At 39.1% G+C, this 15,090-nt stretch overlaps 1 long non-coding RNA gene and 1 pseudogene across 2 annotated transcripts in view; one reads left to right on the top strand and one right to left on the bottom strand.

Moving 5' to 3' along the window:
* LOC309637238 overlaps positions 1 to 15,090 on the top strand; it is a 135,516-nt gene that overhangs the window by 73,025 nt on the left and 47,401 nt on the right. The gene's annotated exons all lie outside the window — the stretch shown is intronic.
* On the bottom strand, positions 58 to 8,636 carry LOC309637221 (RNA polymerase II subunit A C-terminal domain phosphatase SSU72 like protein 3-like; annotated as a pseudogene). Its single transcript, XR_014268523.1, has 3 exons — positions 7,972 to 8,636; positions 4,240 to 4,954; positions 58 to 4,139 (listed from the first exon to the last, which is right to left on the bottom strand). The product of XR_014268523.1 is annotated as an RNA polymerase II subunit A C-terminal domain phosphatase SSU72 like protein 3-like (transcript).

The following is a 15,090-nucleotide window of genomic DNA, read 5'->3' as shown; positions in this document are numbered from 1 at the left end:
TTCTTCTTAAATGGGCTGGGTCTCTAAGACCACTCCACATCTTCCTCACTTCCTCCCTCTCCTTTTCTCTCTTTTTCATCTCCAGATAATCTGACACATAAATCATCTACCATGTAAACCAGCCTTGATTCAGGCCTATTGTAATGCAACAGGAATATAAATACTTACAATTAATATGGACTCATGGTTTTTAAAGTTTTATTCTTCATGAAAACAATTAATGAAATTCACATGAGTTTCAAATTCCAGAGTCATGAATACTGATGTTTACCTCTGTTGTCTAAGGGTATATAATTGTACGAGCTTAGCAGTTAGTAGGAGACGTGTGAGTCTTGATGCCTTAGACATGTCTATTTCATTTGCCTAACTAACTCCTTTAACTGCATTCAAGATTGTTCACTTTATCTTAATTTTCATTTTGATCTGCAGAGGCCTACACATAGCTTTCTTTGTTTTTAAAGTCCTTGAAGTTCTCAGAGATTCTCGAATCTGTAAATTTATTGTTTTTACCACATTTGGATATATTCAGCAATTATTTCCTACAAGACATTTTTCTGCCCCCTTCTCTCATTTCATTTCGACATCCCAACAACAACACATATGTTAGACCTTTTGACATTATTGCATCACTATTTGAAAGTCTCTTGATTTTTCTGTATTTTCTGTCTCTTCTCCAGTTGGATAATTCTATTGAAAGATCTGATGGTCTATTTCCACAAGTAGGGTTACCTTGGTCAAGGGGTAAATGCATTTGTAGTTTTGTCCTATATGGATAGATTCCCTTTGAGAGGCTACACTATCTTTCATTACTAACAGCAATGTATGAAAGTAACTTTTTCCTCACAAACTTGCCTGTAGACTATATTGTCAAGTCATTGAACATTTGTCAATCTGATAGTGTGTCGAGTGGGACTATCTGCACAAATGTATGGCAATAATTCTTCCCTCTGCTGTCCACACAAGACAACTCCTCCATCATGAGCTACAGTCTATTATCCACTCCCTTGCATCTGTGATGGCCTCATGACTTGCTTTGGCCAATGGAGTGAGGTGGAAGTATTATATCCTCTGCCCAGTGGATTTAGAGTGAAGTGAAAGCAGGAACAACAGTCAGAAGGTGAATATATAATCAAGAAGCAACATCGGGGTAGATTGGACTTGGGAAGTGAGGGATTTGAAATAAAATAATTACAAATGAAGCTACTGACACACATATTGTGAGGTTATTGCTTCTTGGATTATAAAGTATTTCTATCATTTTTGGACTTTTTAAAATTGTTATTGTAAACATACACACAAATACAGAAAACAAAACAAAACAAATGAATGGCCTAACAAATTCTTATAAGGCAAACATCACCCAGGTCAAGAAATAAAACTTGATCAGACACACCTGCAGCTATGTCCATGTGCCCAGTCCCAGTCACAAAGCCATCCTTGGCATACCGAACATTTCTAGTTACATGTATATTCATATCTTACAGAAATTTGCATCTAAATGCTGCCATTTCATCTTCAACAACCTTCTAAATATTCCATTTGCCTCTGTGTCTTAACTGGAACCATGTCTGTCTACTCAAGAAACTGCTGTATTTCCAGCAGCACATCTAAATCTTTATTTCCCATTCCTCATGGTTAGACAGAACGATATTATTGTTAGCTACAATTACAACTTACAAACAAAACTTCTCCCTTTAGCAAAACTACCAACACCAGTGGTGTTCAGACCACATGGCAACTATTCTCCCACCATATTTAACTAACACCTGATCTAGCCCCATCCTCCCCACCCAATGATTTTTTTTAATGTAGCACCCGGAGGACCACAGAGAATTTAGCAGCTTTCTGGTCCAAATTCTGACTCAATTTTGGTGGATCTGAAGCTGGAAAGAACTTGCCACAACGAAGAGCATCCTAAGATACTGGTAAAAGGACTGTCCAATGATGAAGATCAGGACTCGGCATCCTGGGACTGCACTCACCACGAGTAAGACCCGAAGATACCTTTGGAATGCTGCCAGCAGTTCGCAGTCCTGGCTAAACACTGTGGGTAACATCTACAGCTCCACGTAAATGATCTCTGGGTTCCAATCCCCCCTTCTAATCTGTCTCCGACTCTCCGCACAAGGAAGCCCCAAGTGCTGCAGGGGTTTGGGAGGAAATATGGGCCCAGGCAGCAGCCTCCCAGGTGACCTTTAACTCACCTTCTGCTCTCATTCTTAGCAACTCCAGCAACCAAAAGTTTACCCACTCGATGCCCACGATGTTCAGGGTTTTGACGTCTTCCTCAACTGCATCTTTTTTTTTAAGATTTTTGTGATGTGGGCCATTTTTTTAAAAGTCTTTACTGAATTGGTTACAATAATGTTTCTGTTTTATTTTTTGGCTTTTTTCCTGCAAGGCATGTGGGATCTTAGCTCCCTGGCCAGGGATCGAACCCCCACCCCCTACCTTGGAAGGTGAAGTCCCAACCACTGGACTACCTGGGAAGTCCCTCAACTGCATTTTTCTAACTCTACAAGAGACACCAACTTCTACAGTTCCATCAAGAACTCTACCACTAGATCAAAATCGAAACAGTAAATTCACCAACATTAAAGTTCTAACTTTCCAATCTCTTTTATATGTTTATGACCTATAAGGACTCTTAGACAATGTTCCACCATCTATTTAATCCAGTCCCATTCCTTTTCATTTATTCACATACACTTTATATTTTGTTTTTTAAGTAAATGTATAATATTATTTTTAATTTTTATTAGACTATAGTTGATTTACAATGTTGTATTAGTTTCTACTGTACAGCAAAGTGAATCAGTTATACATATATATATCCACTCTTTTTTAGATTCTTTTCCCATATAGCTCATTACAGAGTTGAAAAGAGTTCCTTGTGCTATAGAGTAGGTCCTTATTAGTTATCTATTTTATATACACTTTATATTTTGTAATTCATCACTGTAATCACTCCATTTTAGCACCTGCAACATTTTACTCATCTGTCATATTTTCCTTGACTTGCCCAAACAGATAGGAACTCAATTAGCAACATATTAAATTTTCCTCAAAATGGATTTTCCAGCAAAAATAATATCAACTGGACAAAACATTTCTATCTTCAGAACACCCAAAACTACCTAAAAATCTACTTTAATTTGGTGTTCCCATCACATGAAATGATAGCCTCAATGGATTATCCCCTCCTGGCTCCACTCTTATCCTCAGGAATGACTGTACAAGCTAGTCCCAACAGGTCCAACCTTGCTCCAATCTGCCTACACTCTGTAAAGAAAGTCGACATCTACTTTGTGACATAGCAAGTAACCTAATTCAACCAACCCAACTACCTCTCCTTTATTTTCTCCTGCAAGTCACACAGGACTTGGTGCCACTGCTGATTAGAACCAAGAGTGTTTTACTTCCCAATAGTAAGGATCCACTTTCAGAGGAGCACAAAACTCAAAATGATGAATGTTTTAAGCATAAAGAAAATTCTCCTTAGGAAAGAATGCTTTTCTCCATGGAATTCAAATGGCTTGAACAATAAGAAACCAAGGGGATCTGTTTGTAATATGCATCCCCTACCACAAATGAAAAGACACCTTTTCTTTAAATTAGAGGTTTTATTTCATTTAATGAGCTATTTAATTGAACAGATCATACCAGGATTTTAGTAATAAATGCCACCCATTATCTACCCTGAGTTTCTAATACAGTTGGCATTAGTAAAAGACATACAATCTAAAAATAAAAATATTTCAAAGTTCAAACATTTAATATAATCCTATCTCACGAAAAAAAAAAAAAATTAACATACACCTCGCCAAAAGGGCAAAAGGAAATTCATAAAAATGGATGGAACACACAATGTTGTTTTTTTTTTTTTCCAGAGCATCCTTCAACACATCACTTGTCCAGCACTCGATTGTAAGCCGTGGTTTGTTCATCGGGAAAACGGAGTCCTCGAGGTTAACTTCCTTGCAGAGCCGTGTGAGCACTGAATTCTTTCTTCTGAGTCAAGTACCCACACCATTGTCCCTCAAATTGGAAGGGTTTGGATGCCGACTGGCGGTCCATGTTCCGTTTCCCATGAAATATATTCTCCTCCACTTCCTTCCCTGGGTTGAAAAAAAGGGTACCTGAAAAAAATCATAGAGACAGCCTTTAATGGAAAGGGTTTTGAGGACTCTTCTCACAGAAAATACCAGCTAGCCCAAAAGTCCAGGCACAAGTTCTTACCTGCAAAGGAGCTGAAATCAGCCAAAATCTCCAGTAGAAGCAGACCGTGTGAAGAAAGTTCCTTCCTATTTTCTCCTTCTCTGCCTGGAGCAACACAGCCAGACTGCCTTCCATGTCTTCCGCCGGCTGGAGACCTTGGCAGAGCTCACAGATGATCAGAGATCCAAGAGTGGATAATTCCAGGGTGTCCTCTATGTCCACGTTGATCACGTGCACAGGCTGACAGGTCTCCTGATCTCTGGCACACATATCTGCCACCACCCTGTCATAGACGTTCTCCGCACAGGTGAAGATGACATCGAAGGGATCTCTGCACTCTTGAAATCTTTCTGGGTGAGGCTTGATTCTCTCATTTCTTCCCAAGATGTGTAAGACTCCATTCCCTTTGTAGTATTTTCAGTCTTTACAGGAAAGGTCCTTGCGCATCATCTTATATGAAGTTGAAAAATCATAAGCCACTGGTTCCTTGGGTGCCAGTCTTGGGAACCTCACGAGGGATCCCATTCCAAAAGACCTGATGCTGAAACTTTTCTTCCTGAGGATGCTGAGGGCTTCCATGCTCCTGTTCATGTTACTCATACAGACCACAGCCACCCTGAGAGGAGAAGAGGGCATGATGGTGGCTCCTTGGGACTCCCAGCCAGACGAGTGGACTTCAGGGGCCGAGAGGACTCTGAAGCCAGGAGGATGACCGGCTGCGTCCAGCTCTCTCAACCTGTGTTAGTGTCAAAGAACGGAAACCGGATTTATATGGAGTCACCTCCCCACAGTGGGAGGAGAATTCTTGATTGATGATTGGCTTAACTCTTGAGTGATTGGGTTTGGATAGTGGGCTCTGACCAGAGAACCTAATCCAGTCATCAGAACCATCCGGTCGTTAAATCACCTGAACGTCTAAATCTCCACAAGGGTATGGCTACCCCGTGGGCGTGTCTTGAAATCTCCACTTAGCCCTATTGGTGCACCTGTGGATGGGGCTACGATTGATATTAGGCAAATTACCTAGACTCCTCCAAAACTTGTCACCAGTCCCTCCAGTGACTTGAGAACATGCCTGTGAAAAACGTGTTTGAAACATCCAAGCTCACACTTAAGTCAATTTTACATAAAATTACAAGGGTTGTTTCATATTCCTTTCATCAGCTGATACTCTAGAAGTGTAATTGTGTCAAATCTCAGGAGGATTCCTATAGTTTTGCCCATAAAATAATAAAATGATACGCCAGTGTAAAAAGCGACTCCTGGAAAACATCTCTGCTGACAGTGTTTCAGGAGTTACAAGAACACTACACATCCTCCGATTGATTTTCTTGAATTCATGATGTTTCTCCAGGGACTGGAGCGGCCTCCACCGGCTCTCCCATGTCTTCAAGTACGGCTCTGTTGGACCATTCTATACTGAAATAGTCATTTTTAGCTCCATTCCTTTTGTTAGTTTGCACAGTTGACTGAGCAAAGGACATAGAGGTTGCCTGTGGGTCCTGGGAGCCTCACATGGGATCCAGCTCCAAAAGACTTGACACTGAACCCTTTCTTCATGAGGATGCTGTGGGCTTCCATGCTCCTGTTCATGTTACTCATACAGACCACAGCCACCCAGAGCGAGGAGGAGGGCATGGTGGTCGCCACTTGGGACTCCAGCCAGGCGGCTGGAGATTGAGGGGACTCTGAAGCCACGGAGAAGGCTGCCTCCGTCCAGCTCTTCCAACTAGTGTACTGTCAAAGAACAGAGACCAGGCTTATATTAAGTCACCACCCACCCTTGGTGCCTGGAGAACTCTTGATTGATTGATTGATTGGGTTAACTCTTGACTGACTGGGTTTGGATAGTGGGCTCTGACCAGAGAACTCAATCCAGTCATCAGAACAATCAGGTGATTAAATCAACTGAAAATCTAATTCTTCGAAAGGGTATGGTTACCCACTGGGAGCGTTTTGAAATCTCTAGTTAGCCCTGTTTGTTCACCTGTGTATGGGGCTACTATTGATATTAGACAAAATACCTAGACTATTCCCAAGCTTGTCACTGGCCACTCCAGTGACCTGAGAACATGCATGTGGAAAATGTGTTTGAATTTCCATGCTTACACTAATTCGCTTACACATAAAATTAAAAGTGTTTTTGCGTATTTCTTTCATACAATTGATACCCTACAAATGTAACTGTGTTAAATCAGAGGAAGGCACACATAGTTTTGTCAATAAAATCATAAAATGATTCACCAGTGTAAAAAGTGACTTCTGGAAAACATCCCTGCTGATAGTGTTTCAGGAGTTACAAGAAAACCACACATCCTCCTTTTGATTTTCTTAAATTCATGATAATTCTCGAAAGACTCCAGTAGCCTCCACTGGCCTTCTGATGTCTTTGAGTACAGCTGTGTCTGAGCATTCTATATTGAAATATGATAATTTTAAGTACTTTGCTTTTCTTAGCTTGCATAATTTATTAAGTAAACTATATATACTTAAAAATTGTGAACAGAATACCAAACAGTAAGAAAAGATAGTCATGTCACTTCTAAATGTTGCAGGAGAAATATCTGTTATAAAGCCACAGATTTTATGTCCCTGTGCCTCTGTCAGTTACAGTGGTTGTCACATTGCAAAGAGTCTACCTCAGTAAATACACTCAGTCTCATAGTGGAATCCCCAAACCAGAAGCATCAACATCAACTGGGAATGTGTTAATGCAAATTTTGCAAATTTTGACCCCAGATCACCCAATCAGTATCTCTGGGAGTGGAGCCCATAGATCTGTGTTTTTTAGAAACACTCATATGATTGTGTACTACACCAAGGCTTAAGAGCACCTGCCTTGAAGAAGAGGTTTCTGCAACTTGACTGGACCTTGGAAGTCCCTGGGAAGTTGTAAAAAGCACTGTTTCAAGAATAGAAGAGAAGCAGGAAGATCTTAAAGGTCCTGTTAGAGAAAAGGCATAAATGAAAATGTTGTCAGAGCTTACATAAGTTGTGAAAATTTTTTCTTAGAGTCAGTGACCCAGATGTAAAACATTTTTAAAAAATGAGACCTACTGTATAGCACAGGGAACTATTCTCATAATTTTGTAATAAACTATAAGGGAAAAGAATGTGAGAAAGAATATATATGTGTGTATATATATGTGTGTGTATATATATATGTGTATATATATACACACATATATACACCTGAATCACTGTGCTGTACAACTGAAACTAACACATCATAAATCAACTATACTTCAATTAAATATATATATATAAAGAGGCACAAACTACTAGGTATAAAATAGATAAGCAACAAGGATATATTGTACAGCACAGGGAAATACAGCCATTATCTTGTAATAACTTTAAATGGAGTATAATCTATAAAATTTTGAATTACCTTGCTGTACCCCTTAAACTAATGTAATACTGTATATCAACTATACTTCAATTAAACAGTAAAGAATAGTGTGAAAAGATAAAATAAAATAAAATTTTTAAAGGAGAGAATTAAGGTCTCAGAGCCCAAATTATAATCACGACCCCAGGGGAGGACCATGTTTCAAAGGCATTGAGAAGCACTATGCTAAGCCAACCCTTGAAGGCCAGTTCACAAAATGGTGCTGTATAATTTGGACAGAGGTGAAAGGAGGAGACTGGGAGGATCAGCCATGGTTTGCTCATCTGGAAAATGGAGTTCCTGGATGGTAACTTCATTGCAGAGTGATGTGATCCCTGAATTGTCTCTTCCAAGGTAAGTACCTTGAGAATCGTCTCCCACATAGGAAGCGATTTTATGACTACTGGTAGTCCATGTTCCAATTTCCATAAAATGCTTTTCCCATCCATTTTCTTCCCTGGGTAGGTGTACCTGAAAAAAATCATACAAAGATATTTTAATGGAAAGGGCATTAAAGACACCTCTCACAGAAAATACAGACTAGTTCAAAGTTCCAGGCACAAGTTCTGACGGCTGAAGAAGCCCAAGATCTTCAGTAGAAGCAGACCATGTGAAAAAAGCTCCTTCCAGTTTTCCCCTCCACTGCCAGGAGCAGCTGGGCCAGATGGTCTTTTAGGTCATCAGCATGCTGGAGGCGTTGGCAGAGCTCACAGATGATCAAAGCTCCAAGGGTGGTGTCCTCCAGGGTGTCATCCGTTGTCCACATTGATCACGTGCACAGTCTGACAGGTCTCCTGCTCTCTGGCGCACAGATCTTCCACAATTCTGTTGAAGATGCTCTCCTCACAGGTGGAATTGACATCAAAGGGATACTTGCAGTCTTGAATCTTCTGAATGGGGCTTGAGTCTCTCATTTCTTCCCAAGGTGTGTAAGGTTCCATTACTGCTCTAGCATTCTTTACTTTTCCCATTAAGGTTGTGTACATCTGCTTACATATCTTTGAGAAATAGTAAATCACTGCAAGATCTGCATTTTTGGAGAAAGAACAGTAGCTATAACCGCTGCAGTTTTTCACATACAATGTCTATTATGCAATCACACCCAGTCAAATATTACCAAGCATTTCAAGAAATATTATCAATAACAAAAATCAACGAGAAAAATGTAACAGGCACAGAACTACAAATGAATTAAATATTGGAATTATCAGACAGATCTTTTTTAATAAAATGGTTATCTGGATCCTTTTAGAAAATATCAATTGTGTCTTCAAAGTTAAATCATCACCAAAAGAGAAGTCCCCATCCAGGATCTCCAGGACCATAAGTAGTTGCCTATTGCCATCACAGGCTCATCAAGAAGATGCACGGAGACATTTCTACTGAGTGTTGGTCCAACCTTAATTAATGTTATGAACTGAGCTACAAATGTGAGCTATGAGGACTCATCTGTATCTCAGACGTAATGCCTGTATTAAACAGACCTCTGTGACCCTATTCAGAGATTCTGGCCCAGCCTGAGAGACTCCTGTTCCTCCTAGATTAGTTCAAGGAACAGAGATAACCCTGTGACGAGCACACATATGATCCGTTAAGACTGAGTGGAACAGCGAATAATACCTCACCTGCTGAGCAGTTTACTGCAGAGCACTTTGCTTCCCAAAACCTCCCATCACATCACCACTTGACTCAATGACCTGACAAAGCTTTGGCCTTTGGAAGAATTCCCACTGTCTAGAAATCTTGGGCTTCTCTAAGGAGGGCAGGGAGAAGTACTTCTATAAATATTTCAAAGACAAGGACTAAGGCCTGAGAGCTTTGCAATTGACAAAAGACAACAAGATGTGCCTCAAACAGCAGATGAAGGAGAGGGTAGTCTTACCGAACCAAACTTGTGTCCGCTTGCCCAAGCTCAGTAAAGCCAATCTACTGACACCGGGTTTTGGGAAAGGAAAGTGCAGTGTTTATTGCACGTGCCAAACAAGGAGTCCAGGTGGCAAACACTCAAAAGACCCAAACTCCCCATGGCTTCTAGTGAAAGGTTTTTAAAGACAGTGTGCAGTAGAGGGTTGCAGGGTGAGTGATCACCTCATAGACTTTCTTCTGATTGGTTGGTGGTGAGGTAATGGGGAGTCAGCATCATCAACCTTCTAGTTCCAACTGGTCTGGGGTCTACGTGCTTGTGATTAGCATGCAGTTAACTTCTTCCACCTGGTGGGGGTTGTAGCATCTGCAAAATCACTCAAAGGATATGGCTCAGCATATCATCTTACAGCCCTTGAGAAGGAACTTAAGGTCCTTGACTTTGTTTAATGACAAAACTATTATTTTGTCTTATTAAATGTTTGCTTTTGTTTCTGAATTTTCTCACTTCTCTGATTAAATTTATTCTTTGGAACTCAGAGAAGGCCTAGGAGGATAAAGCTTTTCTACAAACAAGAGATAGGCAAAGGACAGGTGGGGGGAGGGTGGGTCAGTCCCCAGAAGGCCCATAGAGTCCTGCTTGTTTACAGCAGGAACACACAGCCACTGTTCAGATCACAATCACCTCCTTTGTGCATTATCTCTCCAATTTACTCAGCTTAGGTGACCAGAGACCTAATATTTGAGTACCTGTGTTATCCGGCTACTAAGGGAATCTAAGTACAGAAAATCCTATTTGATAAAGTTGACTTTCAGATGTATGGACTAGATGTATCTGTTTTCTCCCATTTCTTGGATATAAATACAAATGTGTTTCAGAAAGATGGTGACTATGAAAATTGCTGTAGTTTCATCCACTTCAATGTCAGGTTGTTTTGCAGCCAATTTTTACTCCTTGAGAGAATATACAGGAATAGATGATATATCTCCTCCTTTGGAGGTATGAAAAATCTGCTTGAAAGCTTTGAAAGGCACCATCCAAGTTTTCAAACTCAACAATAATTTCTTGTTCAACCTCCTAAGTTGAAGGACAGCCAGAGAGTTGAAGGAGAAGCTCTCGTGTTAAGATGTCACCCAGTATATAGTTGGAATACTGCAGTGAGTAGAAGTACAAGAAAATCAATGTTTTTATGCAATAAAAATATTTCCCTACTTGTTTGAGGCCCAAAATGAAAAATTTGTGAAACAAGCTATGGATGTACCAATGGATGCACCAATGGATGCACCAGCGTACCTATATATTAATTTTTTTCTAAATTAAATTTACAGTTTTGCCTTCTATATTAAGTACTGTCATTTTGTACAAGGAATAAATCTAAATTTACAGTGAGTATTCAGAATTATTTTTTTCTCTCTGCTTCCTCCCCAGCTTCCTGAGCTCCAGCTGCTCTTATCCCTGGGAAGGTCCATGAGATGCTCAAGTGGGTTCTAGTCCATGGTTCATATTTCAACCTCAGAAATAAGTCCAGACCTGGCTGGAAGACAGTCTTGGAGTAGAAGAATGAGGAACAGTAGCCACTGTATGTTACTGTTCATGGTCCCTCAGACCTGAATAAGTGACCACCTAACTGACAAAATAACATCCTTGGGCATGAGGAGGCTTGGGTTTCCCCTGCCTGAAGCTACATTCCCCAAAGGGGAAAGGGAGGGGGAGATAAATTAGGAGTATGAGATTAACAGATACAACTACTGTACATAAAATATATAAGCAACAAGGATTTATGGTATAGCACAGGGAACTATATTCAATATCTTATAATAACCCATAATGGAAAATAATCTGGAAATATATATAATATATATATATACATACAGATATATATATAATTGCATCACTTTGCTGTACACCTAAAAACTAACACAATATTATAAATCAACCATACTTCAATTTTTTAAAAGATGGTTTTCCCTATAGTCAGTATTTTTTGAATGTTTTAAATGTCTTTTTTATTATTGCTACTTTATTTCCATTTTTTTAAAGTCTATTCTGAAAAAAAATACCTTGCCCTCAAAGTTCTTATGTCTTTTTGTAATTACCTCTATGAGAAAGTCCATATTCTCCAGACACTTTTTTATGTGAAATCAGTGGACACTCAGTTGTATTTCTGTGGCTGAACACAGTTTGTTTATTTCCAAATTACTTCAAGAACCCAGGCAACCCAAACAATTTATGTTTCATGTACTTTAGGATATTAGTGAACTGAAACTTTTTAAAGCTACATTTGTTCATGTGAATTCTTTGAGTTTCTTACAGAAAGCTTTGTAGTGCAATTGTCTGACTTTTTAAAATCAATAGTCAACTCAAGATAAGTGTCCAATTTTATTTTTTTGGATGTTGACATCCAGTTTTTCCAAAACTATTTATTGAAGAGAGACTATCCTTTCCCCATTGTGTGTTCTTTTTTTTTTTTTTTATAATATTCGATTTTTAAGGAAGTAGCTTTTTTTTTTCATTTTTTTTTTAAGTTTATTTATTTATTTAGTTTTGGCTGTGTTGAGTCTTCGTTTCTGTGCAAGGGCTTTCTCTAGCTGCGGCAAGCGGGGGCCACTCTTCATCGCAGTGCGTGGGCCTCGCACTATCGCGGCCTGTCTTGTTGCGGAGCACAGGCTCCAGATGCGCAGGCTCAGCAGTTGTGGCTCACGGGCCTAGTTGCTCCGCGGCATGTGGGATCTTCCCACACCAGGGCTCGAACCCATGTCCCCTGCATTGGCAGGCAGATTCTCAACCACTGCGCCACCAGGGAAGCCCCTTTGTGTGTTCTTGGCACACTTGTTAAAGATGAGTTGACAGTACCTGCCAGTTCCATACTGTAGCTTTGTAATATATTTTGAAATCAGGAAGTGTTATGTCTCCAACTTTGTTCTTCTCATTCAAAATTGCTTTGGCTATTCAGGGTCTTTTCAGGTTTCATATGAACTTTAGGATTATTTTTTTCTATTTCTATTAAAAATGGCTTTGGAAAGAACTCAAACAAACAACCTAACAATACACCTAAAGCAACTAGAGAAAGAAGGACAAACAAAACCCAAAGTTATTAGAGGGAAAGAAATCATAAAGTTCAGGAGAAGAAATAAATGAAAGAGATTAAAAATAAACAATAGAAAAGATCGATGAAACTAAAAGCTGGTTCTTTGAGAAGATAAACAAAACTGAGAAACCTTTAGCCAGACCCATCAAGAGAAAAAGGGAGAGGGCCCAAATCAATAAAATTAGAAACGAAAAAGGAGAAGTTACAACCGACACCACAGAAATACGAAGAAGCATAAGAGACTACTATAAGCAACTATATGCCAATAAAATGGACAACCTAGAAGAAATGGACAAATTCTTAGAAAGGTACAATCTCCCAAGACTGAACCAGGAAGAAATAGAAAATATGAACAGCCCAATTACAAGTACTGAAGTTGAATCTGCAGTTTAAAAACTCCCAACAAACAAAAGTCAAGGACCAGACGGCTTCACAGGCAAATTCTATCAAACACTTAAAGAAGAGTTAACATCTGTCCTTCTGAAACTATTCCAAAAAATTGCAGAGGAAGGAACACTTCCAAACTCATTCTATGAGGCCACCATCACCCTGATACCAAAACCAGACAAAGATACCACAAAAAAGAAAATTACAGGCCAATATCACTGATGAACATAGATGCAAAAATCCTCAACAAAATACTAGTAAATCAAATCCAACAATATATTAAAAGGATCATATACCATGATCAAGTGGGATTTATCCCAGGGAAAAACATAAGCAGAACACTCTTTGACATGAATCACAGCAATATGTTTTTGGATCCCCCTCCTAGAGTAATGAAAATGAAAACAAAAATAAACAAGTGGGAGGCTTCCTTGGTGGCACAGTGGTTGAGAATCTGCCTGCTAGTGCAGGGGACACGGGTTCGAGCCCTGGTCTGGGAGGATCCCACATGCCGCTGAGCAACTGGGCCCATGAGCCACAATTACTGAGCCTGCGCGTCTGGAGCCTGTGCTCCGCAACAAGAGAGGCTGCGATAGTTAGAGGCCCGCGCACCGCGATGAGGAGTGGCCCCCGCTTGCCACAACTAGAGAAAGCCCTTGCACAGAAACGAAGACCCAACACAGTCATAAATAAATAAATAAATAAAACAAAATTAGTCACCCTGCTTTGCCTTCTAGAATGATCATTCTTTAAAAAAAATTAAAAAATAAACAAGTGGGACCTAATTAAGCTTAAAAGCTTCTGCACAGCAAAGGAAACCATAAACAAAATGAAAAGACAACCCACAGAATGGGAGAATATATTTGCAAACGATGCGCCCCACAAGGGATTAATCTCCAAAATATACAAACAGCTCATGCAGCTCAATATCAAGAAAAGAAAACAACCCAATCAAAAAATGGGCAGAAGATCTAAATAGACATTTCTCCAAAGAAGACATACAGATGGCCAAAAGCACATGAAAAGATGCTCAACATCACTAATTATTAGAGAAATGCAAATCAAAACTACAATGAGGTATCACCTTACATTGGTCAGAATGGCCGTCATCAAAAAGTTTACAAACAATAAATGCTGGAGAGGGTGTGGAGAAAAGGGAACCCTCCTACACTGTTGTGTGGTTATGTAAATTGGTACAGCCACTATGGAGAACAGTATAGAGGTTCTTTAAGAAACCAACCAGAAATAGAGCTACCTGGGCACATATCCAGAGAAAACTATAATTCAAAAAGATACATGCACCCCAATGTTCAAAGCAGCACTACTTACAATAGCCAAGACATGGAAGCAACCTAAGTGTCCATCGACAGGGGGATAAAGAAGATGTGGTACATATATACAATGGAATATTACCCAGCCATAAAAAAGAACAAAATAATGCCATTTACAGCAAATGGATAGACCTAGAGATTATCATACTAAGTGAAGTAAGTCAGACAAAGACAAATATCATATGATATTGCTTGTATGTGGAATCTAAAAAAGGGAGGCAAATGAACTTATTTACAAAACAGAAATAGACTCACAGACATAGAAAACAAACTTATGATTACCAAAGGGGGGAGAGGGATAAATTAGGAGTTTGGGATTAAAATATACACACTACTATATATATAATAGATAAACAACAAGGACTTATGGTATAGCACAGGGAATTATACTCAATATCTTGTAATAACCTATAATGGAAGAGAATGTAAAAAAAAAAAAAGGATATATATATTTATATGTATATATATGTCTAATTGAATCACTTTACTGTATGCCTGAAACTAACACAACATTGTAAATTAATTATATTTCAATTAAAAAATTTTTAATGGCTTTGGGATTTTAATAGGTGTTGCACTGAATCTGTAGGTTTCTTTGAGTAGTATGGACATTTTAGCAATATTAATTCTTCCAGTCCACGAACACAAGGTGTCTTTCCACTTATGTGTGTTACTTAACCCTTTCTTTCATTTTTTTTGGTAAGTTTTCAGTGTGTAATTCTTTACATACTAAGAAACCTCATTATTTCTGATTTTTTAAGTTCAATTTACAAAATGTTTCCTTCTATTTACAAGTCTAGATACTGTTAGT

Source organism: Balaenoptera physalus (assembly GCF_965194825.1).
Source record: "Balaenoptera physalus genome assembly, chromosome: 10".
NCBI lineage: Eukaryota > Metazoa > Chordata > Mammalia > Artiodactyla > Balaenopteridae > Balaenoptera > Balaenoptera physalus.
This window is presented reverse-complemented; position numbering and strand designations above follow the sequence as displayed.